This window comes from Phasianus colchicus, chromosome 4 (assembly GCF_987193195.1).
Source record: "Phasianus colchicus chromosome 4, bPhaCol1.hap1.1, whole genome shotgun sequence".
NCBI lineage: Eukaryota > Metazoa > Chordata > Aves > Galliformes > Phasianidae > Phasianus > Phasianus colchicus.
This window is the reverse complement of record NC_143439.1, coordinates 23,225,587-23,240,226: the sequence shown is the minus strand read 5'-3', so window position 1 is coordinate 23,240,226 and position 14,640 is coordinate 23,225,587. Positions and strand designations below refer to the sequence as shown.

The window sequence follows — 14,640 nt, the reverse complement described above, 5'->3', positions numbered from 1 at the left end:
CTGGTCCAAAAGTAAAGCCTCCTGTTTTATTATGTTGGCCCACATCAGGGGCAAATGGTGTTACAGTAGTAGAAGTTGAACCTTCCCAACAATGTTCCATTGCATTTTATTGCTGTGTGACAAATGGTAGCAAGGGAGCAGGCAGACAAAATGGCGTCTGACATGAAATTGTGTATGAAGCAAAGGTGTACCATTGAATTCCTCAAGCAGAAAAAAAATGGCACCCGTTAACAATTGCCAATGCTTGCTTAATATTTATGGAGACAAAAAAGTAGATGTGAGCACAGTGAGGCAGTGGATGCTGCATTTCAGCTGTGGTGACAGTGGGACTCCTCCTCTGATGCAGATTTTTATAGGCATGGCATTGTAAGAGATTACTCTTTTGCACCTTTGTCTCAAAGCTTGCTGAGGACAAACGCTTACTCATTGCTGGTGAAAATACACAGTTAATGTTGATTACTATGTTGAAAAATAGTATTTAGTAGCTGAGAATTTATCAAATAGTGTTATTGTGCTCTTTGTATCAGTTGTAGTTTCCATGGAAATAAATAGGAGGCATTTCTTTTGTAGCAACTTACCTCAATACAATTTCTCATCACTCAATGTAGCCTAGGCAAGCCAAAAGGTTGGACACCCATGGTACACTATTTAAGTTATAATCTGCTAAGAATTATGTTCTTTATTGTCTGCTGGAATTTTCCTACTCATAGTTAAAGGTGTTTCTATCAAATCTGTGGTTCTTAAATATCTATTTTTCCCTGCTATGAAAGACCAGCTACTGTGGAGTGCTGTACTTAGAATATATATATATATATAGTTTGAATTGTTTAAACAATCATTTCATGTAGAATTTTTTTTCTATGGTTGCAGATCTAGGAGAGAATATCCATGAACCAAAAAACTGAAACAGTTAGAAAATGTGCAGTGCATTTGAAGATCTACAAAAATGAAACATGAAGTACTAAGTACCCACGCCAACACTTCTCTTTCTTGTCATTGCATATTGCTTTCAGTCAATAGTAGTAGGAATCCTGCTATCAGACAAGATAGGGAAATAACTGTTCTTTGGTTTTATTAGCCTCAGGGTGGCTCCATTAGTTACAGATAGATATGCTTGGTCAGACTTCAGAGAGATTTTACTCATGAAACCAAGTTCCTGTTTCGCATATTAATCTAAACTAAGGAGAAATATTCAGCAGATGAAGAACATCTACAGTCACCTCAATTCTTTACAAACTTGTCACTGCCTGTACTAGATCCGTCCTTGTCTCATTGTTCTGCAGGGTAGGTGCCATAACCATATAAAATAGCACCATATTCCTCTGTTACTTTAATCAAAAGGCAGCAAGTCAGCTTGGAGAATGTGTTGACAGTCGTTTCTGTCCTACAAAATACTGTTGCGAGCATTTCAGTAGCAGTAAATATAAACTCTTCGAGTATCACACTGTGCTTTTCATTTTCAGGCAGGCATTTATTGATTCAAAATGTTCATTGTCTTGTGACTTGCATAATTGCTTTAACTTGAACAAATGAATTACAAAACATTATCGTTTTCATCTGGCAATTTTTGCACAGTTATCTATACATGACAGCATAGCATAAAAGGCACTGAAATATCTGGCATGCTTATTTAACAGAAGAGCAGCCTCTGAGTGAGCTGTTGATAGTAGGATAAATTCTTAGGTGAACCTTAAGGAAAAAAATTTTACAGGTACACATTTTCCAGATGCGACACATTTTCCTCTGTGCTCCATAGACCTTAAAGTCTTGATCTGCTATTATATCATGTAAGATTTCAGGGCTTTTTTTGTTTGTTTTTTTGGGGGGATTGGGGGGAGTGGAGGGTACCAAAATGGATTTTCTTAATTAGATATTGAAATATTGGCAGTGGTTCAGAAACTACTTTAAGTCAGTTTCTGAATGACACAGATTTCTAGTTATTTAGGAGATTGTTTAGTTCGAATTGGTTAACATGGTTGATAGCCTCACTGTATTTAAAATATTTACTACTGACAGAATCAATGTCTTGAACTTCAGACAAACAGTAAATGTGGCTACAAGGCAGACAATACTCTCCTGGTGCAACCATGTGTCAAATTTACCACACCAGTGATAATAATTAGATGTCCTGTTGTTTATTCCACTGCATTCTAGGAGTATCTTTTCAGCAGCAATTTTTTCTGTACAAAGGACAGCTTTCAAAGAAACAATTTTACAGAGACACTCTGGTAAATCTCTGTAGCAATGCAGAAAGAATGTAAATTCAATCCACCCAAAAACAGATTATACATCCTTGTATTTTGTTCAGGTCACAGTATTTAACTCATTTTCAAGAAACCTGTTGTCATGTTGGGTTCATCAAATGAGACATATGCACATCACAGCTGGGACTGACTGTGTGAGCACAGATGTGTATCTCCCAAATTGTTTGTGACAGTGACTGTAGTTAATTGTGATGGGTGACAGGTACGTTGGAAGCCAGTCAACTCAACAAACTGTTGATGAGTGTGGTATGAGACACAGTATGTTTTTACAGCAAGTGGAAATCGTATGTCATCCATGACTGAAAATTCAAATCAAGTGCAGACAAGTAAAGCAGATAGGAACGGTTCATGGCCTTTTTCCTTGCCTATACTTTCTCTCTATCTTTAAAATTAGAAAATATTTTGTATCATTTTGTTCAATGTAGGTTTGCAAATTTCTTTTGTCAGTGGAGATGATGAGTGATTAACAAATTGCCATAGTTTATTTTTGGATGAGAAGATGTGAGACAATTTTGTTTTGACACTTTCTGAAAGCAGCTGTAATCTGCTTCAAAAGCTCCTTTTTTTTAGTTTTAAAGGAAATTTTTATGTATCTTAAGGATAGAATATTCCAGCTTTGGTGAAAAAGTTACACCTTTTGTACTAAAACTATCTTTTTTTGTTACTATTATTTGCTTTCAGGAAAAAATGGTTTAGTTCAACCTGACAAGTCTTTTTTTCCCCCCTCAGCCAATAGAAGAGTAATGGCAAAAATCCCTATTCACCCAGTTTTACTTACACATTACTTGTGCCTGTTTTCTTAAATGAAGCCTTTGCACATTCTTTTCTGCTTCTTGCTACCAGTTCTATCTCACTAACATAGTGACAAATAAGATGAACACTCTCCATCCTGTTGTGAAGTAAAAACAGTGCAACAATCACATTTCATTTTTCTGAAACTGAAGTTGGAGACCTTGAGATACAATTGTAGTCATAGATGATTCAGTGAAAGACAGATGTGATAGGTATGGAGAATCTCTGAAAGGAGCCCTGTTAAACATTATTATCAGCAACAGAAACTCGTGTTAACAGTGCTTAGGACTTAGACGCTGAATGAGAAGGGCTGTCAGACTCATTTTGGGGAATAGAAATGTTTTAACTCACGGTTCTGTTCTTTTGATATAGCACTGAGAATCACTGAAGTCATTATGAGATTTTTTGATTAAACCCTGTGGAGACCCTGTAGCATTCTTAGTAGTTTGTCATAGCTTTGAGATTTTATTTTTATACTCCGCTAATACATTCCACTACCATAGTAATGCATAGTAATGTTAATTTTGGACTTACAGAAGTGAATGTTTCTGATGCTACAAAAAATACGTCTATTGAACAAAGGGGCTGTAAGTGTGAAGTACTCAACAAAAGGGATATAATTAAACCATGATAAAAATTGCCCCTTTTTCTAAATAAAAGATAGATCTAAATAATAGATTCTGCAACAAAGTAAAGTCAGTTTTCTGCTGTCTCTTAATCACCTGCAAATCCTAAAACAAACTGGATTTTTTGCCACGGAACCATGTTTGAATAGAATGATTGTCCTCATAATTTTTATCAGGTAGGCATCTGCTCTGATGCATGTTTTCTTCTGTAATACAGTTTTTACTTAAACATATGAACTGAAGTTCTGCCATTAAGTCTGGGGAACTCAATCCTTATTTCAACAAGAAGATCACACTTCCATTTCCCAGTAACACTCCATTCTCCTCCTTTTGTACTACAACTTTCAGATACTCCTAAGATCACTGGTTCTTCAAGAATTCTTTAGGGCTCATGATTATCATGGCATTGTAGCAGTGGGAACTGCTATTTTATACAACATTCTTCTCTACTAGCTCCCATCACCTAGCAAAAATCATTACAGTTTTCTCTGCAGCCAGGAAGTACAGTGTGGAGGTGATGAACCACCTGCATCTTAAACTTCAGCTACAGATAGTATTGATAAGATGGATGTTCCTATGAGATTCAGCCTGTAATGGATTTATAAAGAAAGCATAGGAGATATCTCTTACCCATTTCTGAGACATACTTTTACTTAATAGAGAGTTGCAGCTGGGCTGGCATCTAATCAGATGCAGTTTACCTATAGAAACCATGTAGGAGTAGCAGAGGATGCTGAATTACATGAAACTCTTCCCCAGATATTCACAGAACTCCTAGTGACAATATAATTTGGCAAAAAGTTCCAATCAAGGGGAATAATGTTTCTGTTGCTCATGCTCTATCAAAAACTGTCTGTGGTCTAGAGATGCCATATCTGGGACTGGATAACGGGCAGATACTACTAAAAATTGAACTCTATGCCAGAAATACCTGAGTCCTGACACATTTGAGGTTTTCTAAAATGCTTGCTTTCCAAATTACAAGGGAAAAGAGAACTCTGATACTAACATTGGCATTTCCAGCCAATTTGTACTCAACTATGCTGTGGAAAGTTCCAAGGCCAAAAATAGTATGAAATTCTAGAAATTTGTCTGTCAGGACAATTCCAGGTATACTGTAAGAGGACAGAATGGGTAAAGCCAAAGATAACATTCACCATTTTCATGTTGACATGATTTAATTTCTGAAGCAGAAATTGTTCTAAAAGTCAGGCTAATATCTAAATTGTATGCCAGAATATGACATGTAAAATAAACTGCAAAATTAGGATAAATTAAAATTTAATATTCTTATGCAGCTCTACAGACTTGCATTCATATTGACTTTCAGGAGAGAAATTTCTTCCTATTAAAACATGAGTCATGAAACAGCACAGGTGTTTTACAGAATTGTGTTTGCTTTCAATGGCAGGGCAAGCCTGATCAAAAAGCTCTATGTTAGTCTGATGGATTTCTTGAGGAAAGTGAAGTCTTTCACTGATGCTAGCTGATATGATGACTGTGGCACAGTTTTCCACATTTCCTTGTTCTTTTGTTTAGGCAAATATAGGTTTCTTCTCAATCCTCATCCAGTCCAGGTATGGCTGTTATGGCTGCAGTGTGATGTTTGCAAAAAGGATCTCCAGGGTGGAAAAGACCACTGCACTTGTACGGTGAAGTTTGCATGCCCATCTCACTACATGAAACTCTTGGGGACAATTAAGCTTAAAGTATGTTATTTTTTGTGGTGTGAAAACAGTGTTTTGAGAGGGGGTAAGAGAGTACAATGACTACCTACAGTGCAAAATGAGTCTTTCTCCTATTAAAGCCAAAGGGAAAAGGATCCAGGAGAGAGAATGAGACACAAATGTTTTCACTTGGTGTTAAATTTTTAACAAAAAGGGCAGGAGTATCCAGCCTGGGCCAGCTACTGTCTGTTGTTATGACAACAAAGTGAAATGTCTTCTATTTGTGGAGAGAAGGCTCTTTAAATAGAAAGGCAGATGGTAGGACTTCGAAAATGGAGGAAGTTGAGCATCAAGTTTAAGCAGGAATAGTAAATTGATGGTCATGGCACCTGAAATGCCCTTAAAGACCTTGTGCACAGCCATTCCCTTCAAAGGATTAGATTTGCTGGGGTCAATTTTGCAGTCATCATCTGGCTGGAAGAATGCCACCATGCTGCCCTGTCTTCCTGCAACTACTTCAACTGAAGGGCATGAATTTACCATTGAGCACTGTCTAGTTGTGATAATACTTGTCAGAAAGACTCTTTTCAATGCCAAATAACCCAACAATAATTTAAAGAAATTAAACTGATCTCAATCAATCTAAAGTAGAATATTGTCTTGAGGTAATGTGTGATGTCTTCAGTACGGAAATCTTTCTTTCTTCCCTGAAGAGCAATCTTTTGGTTAGACCACTGCTCCAGAGATGCACTCAGAAACTTCTGGCACCTGGGATACGCAGACGTCTTTCTGTCAGAAATAGCTCTCAAAACAGTATGGATCCAAAAGAGACGATATGTTTCTCTTTGTAGTGAGGCAACTCAGTGGGGCAGGAAGGAGAATCAGCATGATTTAGACAACTGACTGGCCAGAGATGTAACATAATGTTTTGCTGAACAGATTCAAAGTCGAATTTCTTTGCCTAGCTCACCAGAAGGAAATATTATAAACCTGAACTAAGCACAAAAGTAAGACTTTTGTTTTGTTTTATTTCTTTTGACAGAAAAAATGGATGAAAAGAAAAGTAGGCAACAAATTCAGCTTTCCCACATAATGATTTATTTGCTTTTTTTTCTCCCTTCTTTACAGACTAAGAAGTTGATACAAAGCAGACTTCATCAGTCAGTGCTGCTGTTACTGCGTGGCAGCCCCTGCTCTTCTAATGTTCTAGAACTGGGTGGACAATTTCCGACAGAAAGAGCTTTCAAATGTTACATTCTTACAAGTTCTGTGAAAATAGCTTGCTAGGGGCATGAAAGAAGCAATAGCAACACTTAGACTGAAGAAAACATTGAAGTATTAATTGAACTGTTGCTGATTACACACACACTCATGCTGAAGAGTGTAGACAAGAGAGAGAGATTATAAATTACTTAATTCTCAGAAAGGCTTCAATCGAAGTTGGAACATTATTAAGACACCGTCTCACTTTTGTTCTCATTCTCTCTTTCCCTTCTTGAATGAGCTCTCTAGTGTTTAATAAGGACAGGGAACATGCTGCAGGCTTAGTTTACTTCATTTAAAAAGTCATTTGAAGAAACACAAATCATCTGGAAACACAACTCTCTTAGTTCCAGTGTTTGTAGAACTATTTATTATTTAAAGCAAATGATAGTTCTATTACACTGTCACAAAAAGTTCCCAGTCCTCTCTCTTGTCTTTCTATCTCTCTTCTTTCATTCATTATTAACTGTCTTGCCTCTAAAATATTTTTATTTTCCAAATGTTTTCATTAATTGCAGCTTTAAATAATTTCTTTCCATGGAAGAAACGGTAAACAATGTGTAACAGAATTGTGGAGGTTTGAAGGGACCTCTGGAGACCATCTAGTCCAATTCCTCTGCTAAAGCAGATACCCTACAGTAGGTTACGCAGGAAAGCATCCAGGTGGGTCTTGAATATCTCAAGAGAATGACTCCACAACCTCTCTGGGCTGCCTGGTCTAGAGCTCTGTCACCCTTACTGTAAACTATTTTTTCCTCTTGTTTATATGGAACTTCCTTTCTTCCAGTCTGTGTCATCTGCCTCTTGATCTGTCACTGGGTTCCACTGAAAAAAAAAGGCTGGCCTCATCCACTTGACTTCTACCTTTAGAAATTTTTAAGTGTTGATAAGATCCTCCCTCTGTCTTCTCTTCTCCAGTCTGAACAGACCCATGTCTCTCAACCTTTCTTCATATGGGAGATACTCTAGCCCCCCCTGTCGTCTCTGTGGCTCTCTGCTGGACCCTCTAGGAGATCCCTGCCTTTCTTGATCTGAGGAGCTCAGAACTGGATACAGTACTCCAGATGTGGCCTCACCAGGGCAGAGGAAGGATCGTATAGGATTTTTGTTTCATCAACAAATGTGCCTACCTCTGTCTTTACTGCTTTTACTTTCTCAAATTCTATAACCTAAATAACAATGATACAGCAATTGGAAAACTTGGAATAAAAGATAAAAACACAATTGCAAATAGAATTTTGAGATTTGGAACTGGAATATCAAACTTTGATGACTACTGAATCAATTTAAAACTGGTCTGATTAAGACTGACTCTTCTCAAGTCATAGTATCCCTTGTGAATTATGATCCATTATGCTGTTAATTGGACAGTAAGAAAGTAAATATAAATCATTTCAGAAAATAAATCATCACAGAACTCAGTGATATAAAATCAATCCAGTCAATGCACTGAAAATGAAAAACAACAGAAATAACAAAAACATTTTAATTTCTTTAGAATAGGGATTGGTATGCAAAAGATCATGAATATTAATGAGACATTTATTGTTTGATGCTTAATACAGTTATTAATGCAAGGATTTTTACAGATTTGATTGAGTTAAGACCTTTAATTTTGAGTCAGAATAATTCTAATCAATGCTATCAGAGACAAATAGCCAGGTAACTATTTATTGTCATCATGGTAATGCGAGTTTAAGATCAAGGTCAGAACTAAGTAGCAGATGTACAAACACTGAATTTCTTCAGATTGCATAGGTGTGAAGGGTGCAAGAAAATGTGAGCTTTTATTTTTTAAAATCTCATTTTCTCCTTCCTTATCTGTAGAGAAACGATCTATAAAGTTTAATTTCCTGATTCATTTAAGAAGCAGTCCTCTATCTGCTTATTATGTAAAACCTGAAAAATAGATGTTTTCTGTAGTTGCAATATGTTGACTGTTTCTTTCTCACTCTGATGACAACAGTAGATTGACAAAGTTCCCCATTTACTCCCTCCTAATTAGCTAGCCTATTTATTTTCACTCACACTTCCTAACCTTAGTTTGGATTTTTTTTTTTTTTTTTTTTCTTGTTATAAGAAAACTTTGTTTTTAAGAAGACGTTCTATGTGAGAAACTAGTCTATCATCCTTCTAGAAACAGAATTTCAGAAGGAAAGACAGACCTTCATACTTTACTCAGTCATTAGAAAAGCACTGATAAGCAACAACTGCTAAACAGCCCCAGTCTCTTTCAGCAAAACAGTAACTTAAGATCTGATGAGAAAATACAGATGTTCGGGTTTATTTTGCAATTTTTTAAAAAATTTCATATTCCAGTGACAGCTAAGGTGATACTGACAAGGCATATTTCCCACATATTAGAATTTTTAACTCAAAATCATCACTCAGAAATACATCTACCAAAATAATACCAAAATAATAAATACCAAATAATACCAAAATAATTATCATGTAACCAATTAAGCAAACTCTTATAATATCTTTAATTATCATGGTAAAATCTGCATTTTACATTTTCTATATCTTTTCTATATCTTGATAAATAGGATTATCTACCTAAACTGTTACATCTGAGGTTAAGTTTTTAAAATTCTTTGCATGTAATATCTCTGTCAATGCAGTAAATAAAAATCTACAATTGATGATGTTATTCCAATGTCTTTGAATTTTAAAATTGAATTCAGTACTCCTCAAAAACCTTTGTTATTGCTCTTTTTAATATAAAATATGCAGAAAACAACAAATCATTAGATTTAATGAGGATTCCATATGCAGGCTCAGTATACAAATTAAGACAAATTAAATCTATAATTAACTTATTATTTCAACACAGTGTTAATTCTTAAACTTTTATCCTTACTTTCTGTAAGTGGAGGTTTTAAACGCACAGCCTATCTTTAGTATTTAGAAGTTGGTCCTGGAAACATGACAGCTGCTTCCTCCATGCCTTTTCCTTCCCTGCTCTTTCTTTCCCTGCCCTTCCCTTCCGCCCCCCCCCCCCCCCATTTTACTAAGAATCAAACTATTTATGTACTGAGGATCACCAAGATATGTATTAGCAGCTTTACTAAGCTGCTGCAAATATCTTTCAATCTAGAGTAATTTCTGTAATCCTCCAACTGTCTAAAATATGAGGAATTTTTTGCAAGAAAAGTCTAAGGTGCGATGTTTCTTTACTTCAGACAACAACCTCTTACAAATCAGTAGCAAATGATGCCCCAAAAAATCCCTTGGTATCTTAAAGAGGGAAAAATTACATAGGTAAACAGATAAATCTTTAGTACATTTGTCTTTATGGGAACAGCTCTTGCTGTTGGTCTCAAGCCTGGAGGGCATTATTCTTTTCTAAATTGCCAGTAGTGTCCCAAAGCACGGTGATAAATAGAAACCACTGAAAGAAATAATGTTCATTCTAACACACAAGAACTTTCCAGACAGACATTGGCCTCGGAGAACAAACACTTGGATAAAATAGATTAGTTGCAATTGCAGGATATTTCACTCTGAGTCCCTGTGAACAGACATTATCCCAGCTGTGCAAATAAGTGCCTTTATGCCAATCATTAAGTAATAAATAAATTTAAGAGATGGTTTAAAACTTTCAGGAAAAGAGAAAAAGGTTTCCGTACAGCCTCTATGTCTTGTATGTAGCCAGTGATTTATTTCCAAGCATTACTTAAAAAAAAAAAATGCATCAATAACATAAGTACTTGTATGTTGTTTTGTGGTTAGTTAGTCTCCTTTACTGGACAATTAATGAAGCAGAAAAGATACAAGTGTTAAAGAAAGTAATTAACAGCACTAGGTAGTAATAAAACAGAAAACTCCCTAGCTATTTTAATTCTTCTTTATCATTTCAGCCAAAACACAAATGCAAAGACATCTTCACTTGTTTCTCATTACACTGACTAATAGTAACATTAGCTATATTATCCTCCTCCCCTCCTTCCCTCCTTTCCTCCTTCCTTCGCAGTAAACTGGTCTGGAAAAATGAAATCTTACTGCTATGGCTGTTATTTTCATAACATGTAAATTGTTTTCAAGAATTAACTTTATTAATAATTTATTATTATTTTTTTTTAGTTAATTTGTTAGTTTTGTACCATAAGAAGGTATTGTGATACTGTCAGCCACAAGCTTGTTTTTTTCGTCTTGTTTTCCCTACAGCCCCTAGACTGGCTATGAGTACTGGATACCAATTGTTTGGGGTAGGATGATACAATGAGTAGCTCTTTAGGAAAAGGAGGGAAACACTACCATGACCACTCATCTGTCCAAAAAGTGTTTTGATACTTACAACTAGACATTAGAAGCAGTTAGGCAGTCTTCCTTGGACATCTTACAAAGAAAGTGAGGTGAGGCATGAGGGGAAGAAAACACAGCAGAGATGTCAGAAGACAGAGAAGAGGGATAGAAAATGACTGTGTGGATACCACAAACAACATGGAGACACACTGGAGGTAGCTGGAAGCAAGCAGCCTGCTAGGGAGTCCTCTGATAGGTATGGAATTAGCTGAGAAAACCGTCTGTGTGTCATTCTCTTTCTTTCCAGAAGTTGCATTTTCCTTCTGTCATCCTTAGACTGTGTGCAGTCTTTATTTTTTTTTCTTGGATATAGGATTCAATACAAAAACAGTACTTCTGTTGACATTTAGATTGAATTAATGAGATGAATTTTATCTAGGAATACTTGCTTGAAGGTTAATTGGTAGCTACCTCTATTTTTCCTTTGTGAATAACTGTTATTCAGCAGAAGTAGGTGCTGGGAATATAAATGTCATTTTTAAAATTATTTGTTTACGTATGTACCTTAGGTTTTTATGTAATTATATGGTTTTAACAACTGTTACATATGTTTCTAAACCTTTAAATTTATTTGATTATTATTATAGAATGTCTCTACTATGGTAAAGATTGTATTAGTAAAGATGCTTTACTAATTCAGTATAAGAATTTCCTCTTGACTTAGCCCTATAGTTTTATGGTCATTTTATAAGACTACATAAATAAATATTAACTGCCAAATGGGAAGTGGGTTTGCTTCCCTCTCACATCTCGCTCCTTTGGCAGAGCAAAAGCCATAGTGAACTAGCTCAAAACTAAAATGTCAGAATTTCCACAGAAAATTGTAAAAGCCATGAAAGAGGCTTGAGCTGAGGTGGGAAGAAACAGTCATTATCAGAAAGTCTCCTCACAATTAATATTGGTGCTAGTTTTAATTTCATTAAATGGAGATTTAATGGAAATGGAGATGAGTGCACCCTCAGCAAGTTTGCTGATGACACCAAGCTGAGTGTTGCGGTTGACACGGTTGAAGGAAGGGATGCCATTCAGAGGGACCTCAACAGGCTTGAAAGGTGGGACTGTGTGAACCTAATGAGGTTCAACACAGTAAAGTGCAAGGTTTTGCACTTAGGCCGGAGGAATCCCAGGCATCCATACAGACTGGAAGGAGCGGTCCTTGAGAGCAGCCCTGTGGAGAAGGACCTGGAGGTCTTGATAGATGAAAAGCTTAACATGAGCCAGCAGTGTGCTCTTGCAGCTTGAAAAACAAATGGTATCCTGGGCTCCATCAGAAGAGGGGTGGCCAACAGGGACAGGGAGGTGATTGTGCCCCTCTACTCTGCTCTTGTGAGGCCCTATCTGCAGTACTGTGTCCAGGTCTGGAGCCCCCAGTACAAGAAAGATGGGGAGCTGTTGGAGGGGGTCCAGAGGAGGGCCACGAAGATGATCAGGGGACTGGAGCACCTCCCCTACAAAGACAGGCTGAGGGAGCTGGGCTTGTTCAGCCTGGAGAAAAGAAGGCTGCGAGGTGACCTCATTGCAGCCTTTCAGTACCTAAAGGGAGCCTACAAACAGGAGGGGAATCAACTCTTTGAAAGGGTAGATAACAGCAGGACAAAGGGAAATTATTTTAAGTTGAGGGAGGGAAGATTTAGGTTAGATGTCAGGGGAAAGTTCTTTGCAGAGAGTGGTGAGGTGCTGGAACAGGCTGCCCAGAGAGGTTTTGGATGCCCCGTCCCTAGAGGTGTTCAAGGCCAGATTGGATGGGGCCATGGGCAGTCTGGTCTAGCATTAAATGGGGAGTTTGGTGGTCCTGGATGTGGCAGGGGGGTTGGAGATTCATGATCCTTGAGGTCCCTTCCAACCCTGGCCATTCTGTGATTCTGTGGTTCTGTGAAATGGTCATTCAAATTCAGATGTAAAGAATAGAATAAAGGGTATGTTTCTTTGTCTTCCATGGGCTTCTGAGGCAGCAGTGCCCCTTCTCTGACCTGGTTTCCAGGAGGCCTCTTCAACAAACCAAAAAACAGTAAATATGTTAACTGTGCTGACTGGCACTTTTTCACATTCCAGGATGCTGCAGACTTCTTGCAGACTTCTTAAACTTCTAGTAGTTCTGTCTCCATCTCCTTTGATCAACTTTGCTTCTTTTTTGTTTTACTTTTTTTTTTTTTTTTTTTTTTTTTGTTCTTCCTTTCATTTTCACTTTCTTATCATCTTTCCAATCCATCTGCTCTGGAGCAGAGAATCAAAGCCTTTTTTTCTATTCACTTGTCTCTGAGAATATCAATCATCTCAAAGACCATAGTAAAAGTTTTATAATTCTCTCTAACAATATACATCTGCTAATCATACTTTCAAAATACCACACAGGACACTGTTTTAGCAGACTCTAAAGTACTTACTCATATTAATTTACTCCATATATGAATGTAATTCAGTTGGAAATAGCTGAACTGGCAATAAACTAGTTAAGTTGAATACTGACAGGAGGGCTGTGCCTTCGTAGACCTTCAAAGTTATCTGGAAAGTTATGAAAACAGGAAGGACATTTGCTCTCACTAAAGCCTCAGCTGCCGTATTGATAATGCTGCATGTGCTACCAGACCACGCTGTCATAAGTAAAAAAACTAATAAAGTGCATTGACATCTTTTTAGAACTTGTGATCAAACTTTTGACTACAATACAAATTACACTCTAATTAACCGATTCAGGTGTGACTACTAAGCTTTCCTGTGGGAGGAATTTTAAATTAGAAACTTCATAGATAGTTAACAACTGTACTAGTTCTTCCTCCAGTTTTCACTGATCTACCAACAGTAGAATATATACCACAGAAGAGGTGGTAGTAGTAAGCATTTTTATATGTATATACTGACAACACAATTGACTGCTTCAACCATTATTTTTTATGGTTCTTTTCATATTATACTTACTTTTTCAGAAAGAGTTATATTAGTATTTGTCTTGGAGGAAAGAAAAATGTGAAAACTATGTGAATGAGTTTTTGAAAAATTCACATTGTTTTGTTTCAGTATATGGATCAAGAGGCTTTGTATATACTTCCTTGGGGAAGGACATAAAAGTTCCTATGAGATTTTAAGAGTTCATATAATCTTGTAAGTCAGTAGTGAATACACCCAAAGAAGTTTACACAGTAAAATCTCCATCTCTACAGAACTAGTCTGATAATAGTTGGCAGTCTTTAATAGCATTTTGTATACAACTCAGATGAGCTAATAACACAGATAACTAATTTTAAATGATTTTAAATCCTTGTAACTGTTTGTGTGCATTCTTACCTTATCCCTTTACTCACTGAATACTGTTCTAAAATTTACACCCTAAAAAATGGACACATCAATCTGAACAATTTTTTTTTTTTTTTAAGTTTCAGAAATAAGAGTTCTTACCATTTACCACTATGGTGACTATGTCAACACTTGCACATTAACAGGGAGAATTCTGGAAAGCTGTGCAGAAAGAGGGTCAATAAGAAAGGATTTAAAGAAATGGTAAACAGACGTAAGTAGTGTGGAAAGTAATAATTCAATTTTAGTAAGCAACCTGATAGGAGAATAAACCTATCAGTAAATCTACCAGTTTAACTGGTAACTAAAATTGATGTTGATCAAGTCTATTTCAAAATGTTATCTACTATATTTAGAGTGTATCTACTATTTCAAAATGCACTGAAAACTCTGAAATTCATATCCTAAAGATTTTTATCAGAGAAAATT

At 36.5% G+C, this 14,640-nt stretch overlaps 1 long non-coding RNA gene across 3 annotated transcripts in view; it reads left to right on the top strand.

Annotated features, from left to right (window-relative positions):
- The window catches only part of LOC116238066 (uncharacterized), a 128,985-nt gene extending 114,617 nt beyond the window's left edge, over nt 1-14,368 (top strand). Inside the window, exon 8 of one of the 3 annotated variants that reach the window (XR_016466388.1) lies at nt 14,292-14,368. This is a non-coding gene — a long non-coding RNA (uncharacterized LOC116238066). Of the gene's footprint in view, nt 1-870; nt 954-14,291 lie in introns of those variants that run through there. The other 2 variants (XR_016466387.1, XR_016466389.1) reach the window with 2 other exon arrangements.
- The last annotated feature ends 272 nt before the right edge of the window (nt 14,369-14,640 follow it).